Here is a 14,671-nt window from a genome sequence, read left to right as displayed (position 1 = left end):
TTTTTCCCTGTTATTCTCGGGGCTTGCCCCTCGGGGTCCCACTGGGCCTGGGTCTATTTCAGGCAAAGTTGGGTTCTGAGGGGGCTTGCCCTTATTTGCATCAGAAGAAGGAAAATTAGGTGAAGGAACCTCAGAAACCTCGGAAGAAGGACTCAGAAGCCCAAGACAGGTGAGGAGGAAGTATGGGAGGGATCTTCAGAGCGTGACACACAGAAACAAATGGAAATACTTATACACTATTATAGAATTATAGGTTAAATAAATAGAGGCAATCAATACATACCTAAAACATAACTTAACTCCATTCCTAATATATGTCATGTCACCACACAGACTCCAATTCCCCAGTTCTTAGTACTTAATGGACCGAAGGATCAATACATTTAGGTGCCATGCATAACCATATACGAAATAAATCCAAGTGGGTTGAAATGGCGTTCGAATTCAGACAATAAGTCCAGAACTCTACCTATTTTATGGACTCCAAATTGTGCCCCATCTTACCATGCTGAATTACATATAGTGCCCCTAATATGGGACAACTTGTGAATACGTGCCTCATCGTTTCCACATTGGACTTTCAAAGACAGATGTTTCAGTGGCTAGCATCCTGAGGTAACTTCCATCTAGAACCCCGGATTGCACGCAGCGGAAGCAAATTAATCCTTATTAATAGGATTATGCATGCGTACCGCCGGATTATGGCATAGAATACGATACAGTTGTGGTTTCAGAAAAGCATGCAATACCATAGAGACAGCTGTCAAACGTTTTAATGTACTCAAGTGGTCCAGATTTTTGATCCAGGCCCACTTACGTAGCTTTCCTAAAAAGCCTTTCTGAGTAACTCCAAATTTCGCATTGCACGAAATCAGGAGCACAGTCAATATTCCCAAAGAAATCTACATTAAGCTTCGTGTAATTATGCCTTCTCCCACTTACTTTATCAGCATACTCAGCCATATTGCTTCTAGTTGAGGTGGAGACAAGTTAACCTTAGCTTTAATGTATACAACAGCCCGCCTTTGCAAGCAAGCAAGTCCAGGGACACCAGGCCTAACTCAAGGCGAAGGTACTCCATGGGAGTGGAGGCCGGCAAGCCAAATATTTTACACCAATTGAGAGCTTCCATTTTATTGAGCCGTTCATAATCCATCATTTCAGGGATTCCAGACCATACAAAATACAAGGGCAAAAAAACTGTTTGTAAAGGGTTAAAATACCCAACAACAAATAGCCTGCATGTTGAACCGAAAATGTATAAATCAATGCTATTCATTGTTTTGCTTTCCTGATTTTAACTTCAATAATCTTTGCATAATGATTTTTGCTGGTTATTTCCAGAACCAGGTATTTGTATTGGTCTTTGTATTCAAGCTTTCCCAACCCAGAGGCCAACTAGACACTATTCACTTTATTACGGGAAAACAACCTTCTTCGGGTGTTCGCATTGCTAACTCTTAATTCATTGTCTGCAGTGTTCATCTCCAGCTCCTTCATTAAGTTCTTCATCCCCATAAATGTGTGGCTAAACATGATCAAATCGTCTGCGTAAAGCATGGATGGAACTAGGTTATGACCAATTTTGGGAGAGTGTCTGGCCTTCTGATCCAGAGGAGCCGGCAAGTCTGCGAGAAAGAGGATGAAAAGCAGGGGCGTCAACAAGCACCCCTGCTTTACCCTCCTATTCAATCAGAACTTTTCCGACAATACTCCACTGTTTCCCAGACGTATCCGGGCGAAATTATCGCTGCGCAGTGCACAACAATTTCCAATAGCCTCCCTGGGCAGCCCATCCTCTCCAGCTTTTCCCACAAAATAGACCGATTTATTGAGTCAAAAGCAGAATGGAAATCTATATAAGCCAAATATAGAGGTGGACTTCCTCCAATGCCTGTCCTTAGAATCAGCGCATCCGGCATCCTGATGTTATAGAGTGTACTCGACCCTGGTCGGAATCCCATTTCAAACAGATGGAGCAAATTATTTGAGGATGCCCAGCCTTGCAACTCAGCGAGCACTTATGATGCAAAAATGTTCCCAGAATCATCTAACATAGATAACAATCTATCATTTCCAGGTAATCGCCTTTCTCCTGCCTTAAATACGGGTACTATACAGCGAATCTCTCCAGGCCTGGGGGGTTTCTCTTTCTTCACAAAACTTGGAAAAAAAGTTGAAGTAATATCAAAGCCCGACCTTAGGGTTCTGCGTCAAGACTACCGTAGACTGCCCATTGGGCCCAGGGGCGCCTTAGATTTTGAAACTCTTAATAGTTTCACACAAGTTCTGCCAATTAAATGGTAGGGCTCATCCTGGTGTATCCCTTTCTGACAATTTCCATACATTACATACTACCTGTTCACTATAAATGCTTCCACTGATGAAACGTTTCCATTCTTCCTCTGGTATAGGTTTAACAACATGGCCATCTTTGCTGCCCCTCGCCAAAGCAAGAATCTGCCAAATGGAGCAGGTCTTCTTATGCTCTTCTGTTGGTCTGTGACAAGACTTTGCGTGACATGCATCACGTTCTTCAAATAAATGCTTTAAAGCCTTTGCCAATAAATATATAATGTCCAGGTTCCAAAATGATGCAGCCTTTCGTTAAGACTCGGTGGCATTAAACATGGGGAACATAGTGAATCCTGTTGAGTGGCTCAAGGAGGACGTGAGTGCATGTGGATTTTGTAATCACCGATTGGTGCTGCTTTGCTACAGCTGACCGTTAATCCATGGGACTTCCGGTGCCAGTGGCTTAAACAGAGTAGAAGAGCAAGGTGTCTGTAGGGCCTGGCAGGGCTTGTGGGTGTTCATTTCAACATGTTTGGGGCCTTCTTGCGTAAAAGCTGGAGGAAACAGTCTGAGGCACCCATGGAGTGCCTGGGTTATAACGGAGACATAAAAGAATGCTGTGAGGGGTTTAATAGCTGCAGATTATCACAGGACGGGCATCCAGGAGGGGCATGAAATGCTAAATGTCTGCAGAAAAGCTATTAATCACTCTGTCAGCAAGGTGATAATGTAGTCTAAACCGGAAGTAAAAAGGCAAAAAGAACGTTGCTGGATAAAGCAAAGCCCGAGGGAGGTGTGTCTGCTTGAGGAGACCAGCAAAGACATCCTCCAACGTCTGCATTGCAAAGCGCATATTTAATGTCCGGGGTTAAATAAGCATTTTGCTTTGTCATAAGACTGCCAACATGGGGGCAGCTGCACAAAGGGCCTCGGATGCTCGAGGCTCATTTCAAAAACAAAAAAGGAAATCCCCTGATGCCGGGCCTGCGTCTCTGTCACAGAGGGTTTCATGGCTTGATGAAGGTGGGGGTCATTTTACACATTGTCCTTCTTACGTCAGCACATGTAGGGACTGCCAAACGTGTCATCTGCTGCTCAAATGCCCTAAACATCATGTATGGAAAAATGCTGCTAAAGCAGATGCAAGGAGGGAATTCGGCAGCAATTCCCTTTCAATAAATACCCATTGGGGGAAATTGGTCGAATTTGTAAAGATTCCATTGCAACACTGCAGCACCTAATGATTGTTTGTCCCAACTACGATCAGGGCAGGACATGTATTTTAACGCAGCCCTATGTGTGATGGCTGTCATGGAGAAGCAGAAAGGACTAGCAGTCGTTTCCTTCTACTTTTTCCATGGCTGCCATTTTATTTTGCAGGTGTTTTTAACTTGTCAAAACGGCCTCTGTGCCATTTCATAACTTAAATAAAAGCTACGGACACATGATGGGGTGCTAACACCTATAACCCCATCAGTGGGGGGTGGGGGAGGCTTTACCACCTCGTAATGACACCAAGGCCAGCCTTAAGACCCATACTTGTATTGGGCCTGTAACATGCCATAGGATGATTGCTTCGCAGTAAAGCGCTCACCTCAGGGGTTATTGCTTCAATATACTAAAAAATGGTTAGAAATTGAATATGTATTGAGTCATTAAGATCTGGAGTGCATATATAGGAGGGTACTAAAGACTATGTAGTAGAGTGTAGCAGGTCTACAATATGGGTTACCTTACAGAGGTGTTGTGGGACATTTGCATGTTATTACTTGGGCTTGGAAGAGGTTAGTATGTTAAAATGATATCGAATGTAATGGAAGACAGCAACAGCTAGAGAATGAACCTTGTATTGCGTGGAAGGTTATCTAAAAGGCAGTGTAACTGAGAGTGTATGAATTCTATTTCGATGTTAGAATTAAGGGAAATATAAATACCGCAATTTGTATTTCGATGTTTTTCTCTTTAAGTGCTTTTATACTTTTTAATGTATGAAGAAATAACTGTTTTAAATATAAAACGTATAGTAATAATATAAAGGTGTATTAATCGATACTTGGTTGATTCTGCCTCCCGCAGCACCACTTTTGAATAGGCAAAAATGAATGCTTATGAATATGTTATTCAACTATTCACGTTATTTATTTATTTGACTGTTCTATGGGTCTGAAAACAGGATTTGCTACACTGATGTGCACGAAATTGTTACTAAGTCTGCGCCGCAGTACTGCACGAATCTTGAGACAATCTGGTAAGGGAGGTTATTCATATTTTGCCTGGGAAGTGGGAACAGAGCGCAGCAAAAGAGTTCTGCGCGTGCAGCGAGCACGTGAAAATATGAAGGATTGTTCCAGGTTCAGGCCAGAAACCAGGTGCTTATCTAGCCGATTGTCGTAGGCCTCTGCGTATCCTCCGCCTGGCTCCCTTCCCCCACACCCGATCCACGCCATCCGTCAACAACTCTCCCGAGACGTGCATTTCCTCAAGCACTGACAGCTACAATAAGGGCGAATGGTTCCTGTCAGAGGTATCCACGATGTAATCAAATCACGGGACAGCTGGGCACAATCACAGAGGTGCCCGGGGTTCATCTCGTGTGTGTGTTTTTTTTCGGAGAGGCCTTTGTCAGATAACATCAAACACGAAGACACTCGCCAGGCAGCGACATTGGCACTATGTAACGCGAGTCCCTGGAGTTGCCTGTGTGTGGCTCTGTGCAGCTGACAGAACAGCCTTTTTGACATTACCTGTTTCGCTGCTGAGCTGTAATTAAAACTGAATAACTAACTTTCCGGCGCGGATCTCCTGTGAACTTTATGTCGATGTAACACGTCTAGAGGAAAAACTTGCACATTCCTTTCTCAGGCAAGGTCTGGCCTTAAGGGCGGCAGGGACAGTGCCGGTCCTAGGATTTGAGGGTCCTTGGGCGGAAAAAGATGTGTGGGCCCCCGTAATGTGCACCCATAGTGACATAAGTGATATCACAGAATGAGCCTTCAGTACGTAAAGGTATCATGGGAATTTACATTATGTTGCCGGTAGACAAATACACTATTGGGGTGAGCAGGCCAAAACTGTTTGCTGGGAGTAGAATAGCAGAGGATCCTACAGCAGAAGGCAACTGAAAAGGTTGGGAGACTGTTGCTGAGATGTTATACGTTTAGACCTCCCTATAAATCATATGTCTTCTCTCCTATTCCTGCAGCTAGATACACAAGGGCTTTGTGCACTTTCTACAAATGTAGACATAAATAAACGTGCTGTAAAAGGTGGTGTTTTGAAATGGGAAGAGTACAGCTCTGTGCTTCACTTGGTGTGCAAACTTTTGCCCCATAGCGAAAATCAAAAGCTGGCACCCAAGAATATACGCAGAGTAAGTGAAGATATCTTAAAGTAAAAGATACACATTAAGTTCACATGACCTTTCCCCTAAGAAGAAAGTGCACCAGACAAAAGAGCATTGGCCTGTCAAAAATAGTAATCAACAGCAGAAAAAGAACATGACAGAGGTCATTTTTCATTAAATACACTGGGCAAGTATAAAAAGGTGCTCACCTTTTTAACCCAGCAATATGTAGTGAAATATTCCCTAGGAAACAAAATCCCAATGCGGGCATGTGCTTTGATGATTATTTTATGCGTCTTGTGGGTAAGTGTCTGCATTGAAAACATGACAACCTGGTTGAAATCCTGGTAGCCAAATGCGTGAGCAAGCTTGCCGACCTCAAAAACACACGGGTTTGTGTCCACCCTCCAAAAAAAGTTATGCTGCCCACTCACATGCATCCTTTACTTGTGCCCTGAAAAGCAGCACATGGCCACAATCAGGGAATATAACTGCACCAGTCTCCAGGATTGCAACCTCTCTTGCCACATCCTGGGCAAATATTCAGGACTTGCTTGCCCTGTAATCATTCCCCCTCCTCTACCCCACGTCCGCCCCACGTCCGGCTTTCAACAATGCTCTGCTTTATAAACATGACTTGAAAAGTACACATACCACAGTAAAGTACCCACTCAAATATATAAATCATTACAAAAATATGTTAAGCAGAAAGTGGACAATTGTGGCATTATTCCCCCATCTTGACTGGGAGACTCCAAATACTAGAATGCAATTCAGCAAAATGCAAAAGAAATGCCCTTTGGGTTTTGAAAATATATTTTCAAGGCTTATAACAACATGTAATGTGTGAAAGGGTGCGTGAAAACGTTACCTCATTGTGTTTCCGTGTTTGACAAATAATGGGTTCATATATGATGTGATGAAAATATCACGTTCTACCAAAAATAAACTCTTTTTTGTGTGTTAAATATGAGCATCTGAAAAGAATGTTTACAACTATTTTGTTTCATATATTGTAATTGACCTGGAGGCGAGTGTAGATTCATGCATCTAACTGGTGTTTTCTGAATGAAAATGCCTATTTGCATTTCTTAACACAGACACGTAACAAACATCTCCACCAAAACAATGGTCTCTTAAATGGGCCATCATTTGTATATCGCCGCCGTTTTACTGTGCTTCCTGAAGAAATATAGTGATAAGCAGTCATTAATGGGGCCTGCAGCATTTGATGGGCTGATGTGAACGTGTGTCTCTATAGAGAGGCACAGGAGGTTGGGAGGTGACACCATGGCCTCACACCAGCTTTATACATGAAAGCTGCACAGCCTTAGGGCAGACACTGGTGCCTTGGGGGCCCCTTTGACAGCTTCTGACAGCAGGTCACTGTGCAACTGCACAGACTGCCCATGCCTTGGGCCGGCTCTGCGCAGGGCAGTGCCAGAAGGGCTGTCCTCACAGCCCAGCGTGGGCCACCTTTGTGGGCAAAGGCGGGAAGTTTAATGACAGTGTACCATACATCTGCTAGTTTTGTCTAATGTAACCGGCCAGGGTGCTTTAAAGTACCACATGCCCTAAACACTCCCAAAATGATCACCTCCACCCTACCCCCCAGTAATACTCACTTTTAAAAAAAAGTCACACATTGCAATGGCTAACCACCCACACTGACGTAAGTGGGGTGACGTGAGTGGGGGTTTAGATTCTATGAACAGGCATGGAGGCGAGTATTATGCATTATCTTCTTTTCTCCTCAAAACAGCAGCAAAGAATTAAACCATGTTTCGAAACATTAACATTTAAAAAAAAAAACATGAACAAACAATGTAAACACTTTGGGAGAGGACCCCAGTCCAAGATGGCAGCCATGCCCCTCTCCACCAATGGGGGTCTGAGCCCCCCCAATAAAGTCTCATGAAGATAGTCCCTTTTTCTCTTCTCTAGCTGCGAGGCAATGGCAAGAATAACAAGAAAGGTCCACACAAGTACCGACACCCATCCACAGAGCGATGTCCAGCCACCAGGGGCCTTCTTCGGAACACTCTGGTTAAACGTCTGCACAGACAGCATCCTCAGAAGGGGACTGCAACAAAGCAAACGCATGATGAGGGAGAGCGGTAGGGATAATACTTGCCTCCATGTCTCTTAATAGAATCTACACCCCCACTCACATCAGCGTGGGAGGTTAGCCATTCTAGGGCGAGACCGGAGGCTTCATATCATGCAAGTTCAAAGCTCCTGCAACGCCACATTAGCAACATGCTGAACCTTTTTGTGATAAAAAAAAGTCTTGAAAGTAGACTCCGTGGACCAATCAACTGCTTTAAGGATATCTTGTAGACGTCCTACAAGGAAAACTGACTTATAAGCCATCGCCCCCCTAGAGGAATGGGCTATGGAGACGTCCATCAGGCGTCTTTCATTACCCAACACACCAAAGTGGCAAAAGAAATTTCCCCAAAGGGCTGGCTGCTGGAAATGAGCAGCTGAGAGGTAGAAGGAGGTCAATAAACAGAAGTCATATGTCCATAGCATTGCAAAATATTGACCACACATAATTTCTGATCCTCCTTGAATAAAAGATAAGAAACCGAGGTGGTGAAATTCTTGGTTCTACGAGTGATAAAGAAAGTTACACCTACCGCAGAGTACACCTTATTGTCCACATACGATGCTCTGACATCTGAAACTCTTTTTATGGAAATAAGACTCAACATAACTAACCTGGGAAACAGCTGTTGACTTGACAGAGCTTCATTAACAGGCCAAGACTGAAATAGGCAAAAAAACAAATTAACATCCCAAAAGGTAGAATACTCAGTCTGAGGGGGAACCTTAATCCTCATGGACCGCAATGCTTTCCTGACCAAGAAATGTTTTCGCACCGATTCCCCTTTAACTAGTATAAGCCCTGCTGAGATTACTGACTGAAAATGATTAACCGCCCTATACGCCTTCCCCTCCTTGAACAATGTCATCAAAAAATTGGCCACCTCTACCGGAGGGGCAAAAACAGGATCGACACCCCTGTCAAGCACCAGCCCACCCAGTGTGGCCATGCAGAGGAGTAGGAAACCTGAATGGATCTAGACCATGAGTCTCTGAGAACCTGGAAAGTGTCTCCCATAAGTCTCGGGAATTCCCAGGAATCACAGAAATCTTCCAAGCGATGAGAGATAGCTGCCCTTGTCGAACAAGCTTGCGTGGACCTCCCGCAGGATCTGTGAGCAGAAGGGGAAATGACATGAGCAGATAGGGTACATCCACCGCCACCTCCAACAGGGCTGGAAACTACGCCGTCCAGAATGGGGTGAGCAATTCCAGAGACACCTGCTCTCTGCGAACCTGAAGGAGAACCTGAGGAATGAGAGAAAATGGGGGCAACTAATAACCCATGAGGTATCTCCAGTCCTGGAGAAATGCGTTAACTGCCAGCGCCTTCGGATCCAGATGACAACAGAAGAACCGAGACACCTGAAAATTGACGCGAGAGGCAAAGAGATTGGTGTAGAACGGACCCCAAAAGTCTGCCAGGAGCTGAAACACTACTGCATTCAGCTTCAAGTCACTTCCATCCAGTAGAAACCTGGAATTCCAATCTGCTACTGTGTTTTCTAGACCCGGAAGATACTCTGCCTACAGTATTATTTCCCTATTGAGACAGAAATGCCCAAAATCCTGAGCCAAATCCACCAGACCCTTGGACTGCATTTCCCCCAGCTTGTTGATGTAACGCACCGCTGAGACGTTGTCCATTCTTAGGAGAATACAACAATTCACTTAGTCCTTGGCCAAACTCTTCACCACAAAGGACGCTGCCAGAAGCTCGGGATAATTGATATGAAGAGACCTCTCCTGAACAGATCACTTTCCACTCGCGGTAATTTCCTGACACCTCGCCCCCAGCCTGACAGACTGGTGTCTGACTCCAGCATCACATCGGGAGAAAGACCAAAATAGCTCTTCAATTTCAGGCCTTGATATGTTGAAGCCACCACTGGAGCTCCACTGGGGCTTCCGGAGAAAGCCTCACAACCTGTGAATATGAGCCCCTTTCCTCAAATGAATGATCTTCAACCTCTGCAGAGCATGGTAATGTAATAGGCCAGGAAAAATGGTCTGAATAGAGGCGGACAACATCCCGCTTAGCATCGTTAGAACCCAGAGGGAGAGAGACCCCTTCCTTAACACAGATTTGATCTGATTGTGAATACCCTGTATTCTCCTGAGGGGAAGAAAGAGTTGACACAGCTGACAATCGATAACGAAGCCCAGAAATTGGATGTATGTGTAGGCACAAGGACAGACTTGATGGCAAACCACAGATCCTGCAGGAGAGAGACCGCCAGCCAAAGATGAACCTGTAGCAACTCCTGTTGTTGAGGCAGCAGGAGCATGTCGTCCAGATAAAAATTATTATCCTGACTTCCCTCACTTGATAGAACGCCATCACCAGGCATGAAAGCTTTGTGAAGCACCACAAAGCTGAGGCTAGCCCAAATGGGAGAGAGGCTGATTGCCAGTGGCAACCTTGCCACTGAAACTGCAGATACTCCTGATGGGAAGGATACATTGGAATGACCAGATAGGCATCCTTGAGATCTATTTTGCACATCCAATCCCCCAGAAGCAGGGAGTCCATGAGGAGATGAATCCCCTCTATTTTGATATGTTGATGCACTACAAACACATTGAAAGCTTTGAGGTTTATCACTGGGCAGAATCCCCCATCCCGCTTCGGCACAAGGAAAATTAAACTGAGGAAGGGGGGGGGTGAACACATGAGGCAGGAACTACTGCCCCTTTGTAAATGAGATCCTGAACCTCCTTGTCCACTAGGTCCTGTTTGTCCTGACTGGAAACTCGTGGACAAGGAAGAAGCCCCTGACAGGGAGGGGAGTAAAACTATTCAGAACCCAGACACGTCTGTAGAACCAATGCGTCTGAAGTTAGAACAGCCCAATTGGGGAGAAAACAAGCTATCCACCCGCAAGCTCTCTCTGGGAAGAAATATTTAAACACAAACTACGCATCTGCTGCAGCTCTGCCATGACCTGCTGCTCTAACAGCATGACCCCTCCAGTGGGTTCCTCACTGGGGGAAGAAGACATCTGCACCGCCCCTGGCAGAAAACGATCCTGCCCGCATGCCTCTGGCTGCAAACTGCACTAGACGTGCAGAGGCCTGAAAGGGACAGCTTGAGGAGGGGGCTCTGCCTCTTCCAGCCCTGGGAAAAACACCAGGCGAGAAAGCTTTCTTTATATTGGTCTGAGCGTTATCCAAGGCAGTAAATGTGTGCACAAAGGAGGAACACTTTTTAGCAAACCTGTCCCCAAATAATAATCCCTCTGATCTGGGACCTGCTTCAGAAGGAGCCATGTCCATCAATTTAGGATCCAAATGCATCAGCAAAGCTTTCCTGCACTCAGTGGACAAGGCGGTATTCACATTGCCTAGGAGGCATACACATCTCTGAACCCAGCCCCTCAGGACTGTCACGTCAACGGGGGACTCTAGTGCTACAGTTTCTTCCAACATGTCAAAAATCTGTGTGAGGGGGCCAGGACATCCAACAAATCATCCTAAAATGCACAAAGGGCCTTGTCTATGCTCTTACGAGAATCCTTCCCCTTTTTCATAAGAAAACCACCATAGACTGGTCTATATCTGGGGTAGCAGCCACCATGTCTGGGAGACATGGCTATGGACACTCCGCCTTAAGCTTATTGCAGGCCTCCTTTTCCGTAGGCTTTCTGACCCTAAGCCTCATGAATGTTCCTGCCGAGTCAGAGGTCCTCCACTCCACAGAAAGCAGATGCTGAATATTGCCCAGGTGGCAAAAAGGGTTCCCCCATTATATCTTTGAGCAGCCCATGCTCCTTTTTAATCTCTCTTCGCTTAGCCTTCTTCCTTTTGGGACTGGACTCCTCCATGGATGTGGAGGAAGAGGCAGACGAAGGGGTATCCCGGCATCTAGCCCTGCACCGTTTCCAGGACCAGGAATCAAAATCATCCATAGGCCCATCAGCACTGACCATCTTATCCAAGTGCTTGGTCTTGGCTGCACATTTGGAGGAGGAGCCTTAACCCCTAAATTTCCCTGTGGCGCAGCAGAATTACCTGCGCGGTAGCCAGCAATGCCTGAAATAAGGTGGTCAAAACCAGTGGCTAATGTAGTGTTAAGGTTCCACAGGACCCCATCTACCGACTCCTGGACCACCCTACATATATCCCTACCTGCCTCCTGTAGCCCAGGACCCAATTGAACCTGCCTGCTAGGTGCAACCTCAGAGGAACTGCCATCCTCTACCAGAACACTATTAACCACCCCTAGGCCTCCAGAACCCCCAGGAGCTGACATTTGTTTCCCAATGCCCAGGGGAAAAATGAAGAAAAGACTAACCTTGGTTCCTAGAGAACCCCTTGAGCAGAGGCTTCTCCTGCCTCAGCAGACCGGAGGCACGCTTCAGAGGCAAGGAGGAACTGGCCAAGCCCGCTGGGGATAATGAGATAAGGGGCATAACAACCCCTCGGGAGCACAAATGCTCTCTCACGGCACTCGCTGCCAACACGTGCCCAGTAGGCACGTTCTCTGAAGGCTCCGACTGCGGCAGCCTCAACCAGTGAAATTAACCTAGGCCGTGCCCGGAACACACATACGTTGTTAAGCGTGAAGCAAAACTCTTATAATAGGCACCGTACTGCACCCGGGACACACACGCTGCTAGCACATGAGAAAAAAACACTGGAAATAGCCACCGGACCATGCCCGAAATAGACACTACCACAAGCGCAGTGAAATGACTTTGACAAAGAAAGCTCAATTATTTTTCTTAAGTGGTCATTTGGGGTTTCAGCTCGTTGGCCGTTTTTTTTCTGCTGTGCAGCAATACCCTTGATAATTTATACACCACACAGTCGTGAATTGTTTTATTCTGGATTTTTCCTCCGAATCAGTGCATACCTTGTGGCCATGGCTATGCATATATTAACAGAAGAAGCCACACTTTTTTGCTTCCGTGTTTCCAGGCAAAATTCATTAGCCAAGACATGCTTCATTAAAAGGTGTTCAGTAATCACTGACATGTTTCACTCTGCTTTCAGCTCTTTTGTGGTGTGATGAAGGAAGTTCAAGGTTGGGCTCATGTTATGTAATGTAATATGGCATTTGTATAATGCCTTTTCCCATTGGTGTCGCCTGAAATCGCCATAGGTGAACACCCTTGGAGGACCGAAGTCCGAGGTAGGAGAGATTGGCCAGAGGAAATTACAATGCATGTTTGCATTTTAGCCAGTACGAAAATACATAGAGGTAGCTAAGTCTCTGCTAGTGACCCATGTAGACCTGGCTTGTGGGTGGGTGCTTTGAAGACTGTCGCAAGGGTATGTGAGTCAAGGAGACTGATTATGTGTCCAGCTAGACCAAAGTTCCTATTGGATTTAGCTGCATCCAAGTGGCAGAGGTGTGTGCGATGTGTCATCCAATAGCGTATGACTGCAGATGTATGCAGGTGGGTGGCCTTAACAGATGCTATTTTTCATCAGCATGGATTGTGTTACATACCTGTGAGTCCTGGGTGGTTTCTTGTTTCATTGACGTGGTGCAGATCCTGTCCTGCTGTCTGCTGGAGTCCTTTCTCAGCTTTACTCCTTACCTATCTGGCAGGGGGTCCAATGACCCGAGGGAGGGATGAGATCATCAGGCTGCAGGGGGCAAGAGAAAGGTCATGAGGGCCTTCCGGAAGGCAAGCTGATTCTCTAAGCGGCAGATGCTAAGGGGGATGTCATTCTAGACAGTGGATGTTTGGATGGAAAAGGACGATCCCCCTATTCTGGTCTATTTGAAAGGGAGGATGACAAGGAGGAGTGCGGTGCCTGATCTCAGGTTTCTAAGGGGTGAGCTTGTGTTGTAGGTATTCTGGGCACAGTGGGTGATGCCCATGGCTTTGAAAGTGGACCGTTGCCCTATAGGGAGCCAGTGGAGCACACAGAGGGCAAGTGAGATGTGCACTTTGGGGCCAAGGGCTAGGAGGAGCCAAGCTGCAGTAGGTTGGACCCTTTGGAGTTTTCTGAGATGGGATGCAGGGGCACCCAGGTATAGGGAGTTAGTGTAGTCTAGGTGAGAGAGGACGATAAGCGTAATTGCTGTGACTCTGTGAGGATAGGAGAGGTAGGGAAAGATGCACCGGAGGATGCAAAGGTGTAGATAGCACGATTTAGAAACAGCGTTGATGTGGTGTGAAAGTGTCAGATCTGCATCCATGGTACATCCCAAGTTCTTTACTGAGTTGGATGTAGCCAGTGGAGGGCCTTGGGAGGACAGCCACAGAGTGGGTTGGGGGAAAGGCCAGTCTTCCCGCAGAACATGATTTCATTTTTTGCGGTGTTGAGGAGGAGGTAGTTGACATCATACAGTGGTCGATTTCTGTGAGGCACGAGGCAAGGTCGAAAGGGGGGTAGCAAGAGGTCTTACAAATTTAGAAGATGATCCAGGTGTCATCTGCGTAGTTGTAACAGGTTGGTCATGTGAGCAAATGAGAGCAGGGCGATGGCTCAGGTAGAGGTTAAAGAGCAGGGGAGATAGGTAGGCACCCTGCGGTACTCCATTGGTGACGATGGGTCAAGGAGAATGGTTGTAAGTGGGTAATTTGCAATCAGTTGGTGAGGAAGGATGATATCCACATCCACATCCCTGATGCCGAGTGAGAGGAGTCTGTCCATGAGGGTTCAGTGGCCGATAGTGTCAAAGGCCGCCGAGAGGTTGAGGAGGATAAGTGCGGGACAGCCTTCTGAGTATGCGGTTCTTTTGAGATAATTCCAGATGGAGACTAGGGATGATTCAGTTCCTCATAGTGGTCTGAAGCTGGACTGGCTGGGAACTAGGAGGTTGAATTCTGTGAAAAGGCAGAGCTGGGAGTAGGCTGTTTGGTCAATTTGTTTGGCTATAAAACGGTTGTTAGCGATAGGTCTGTAGTTGGCCAGTAGGAGGCGGTCAAGGGAGGGTTCTTTGAGCCGCGGTTTGATGTGGGATGT

This window comes from Ambystoma mexicanum, chromosome 3p (assembly GCF_040938575.1).
Source record: "Ambystoma mexicanum isolate Mex_15411 chromosome 3p, UKY_AmexF1_1, whole genome shotgun sequence".
Taxonomy (NCBI): Eukaryota; Metazoa; Chordata; class Amphibia; order Caudata; family Ambystomatidae; genus Ambystoma; species Ambystoma mexicanum.
Note: the sequence above shows the minus strand (reverse complement) of the source record.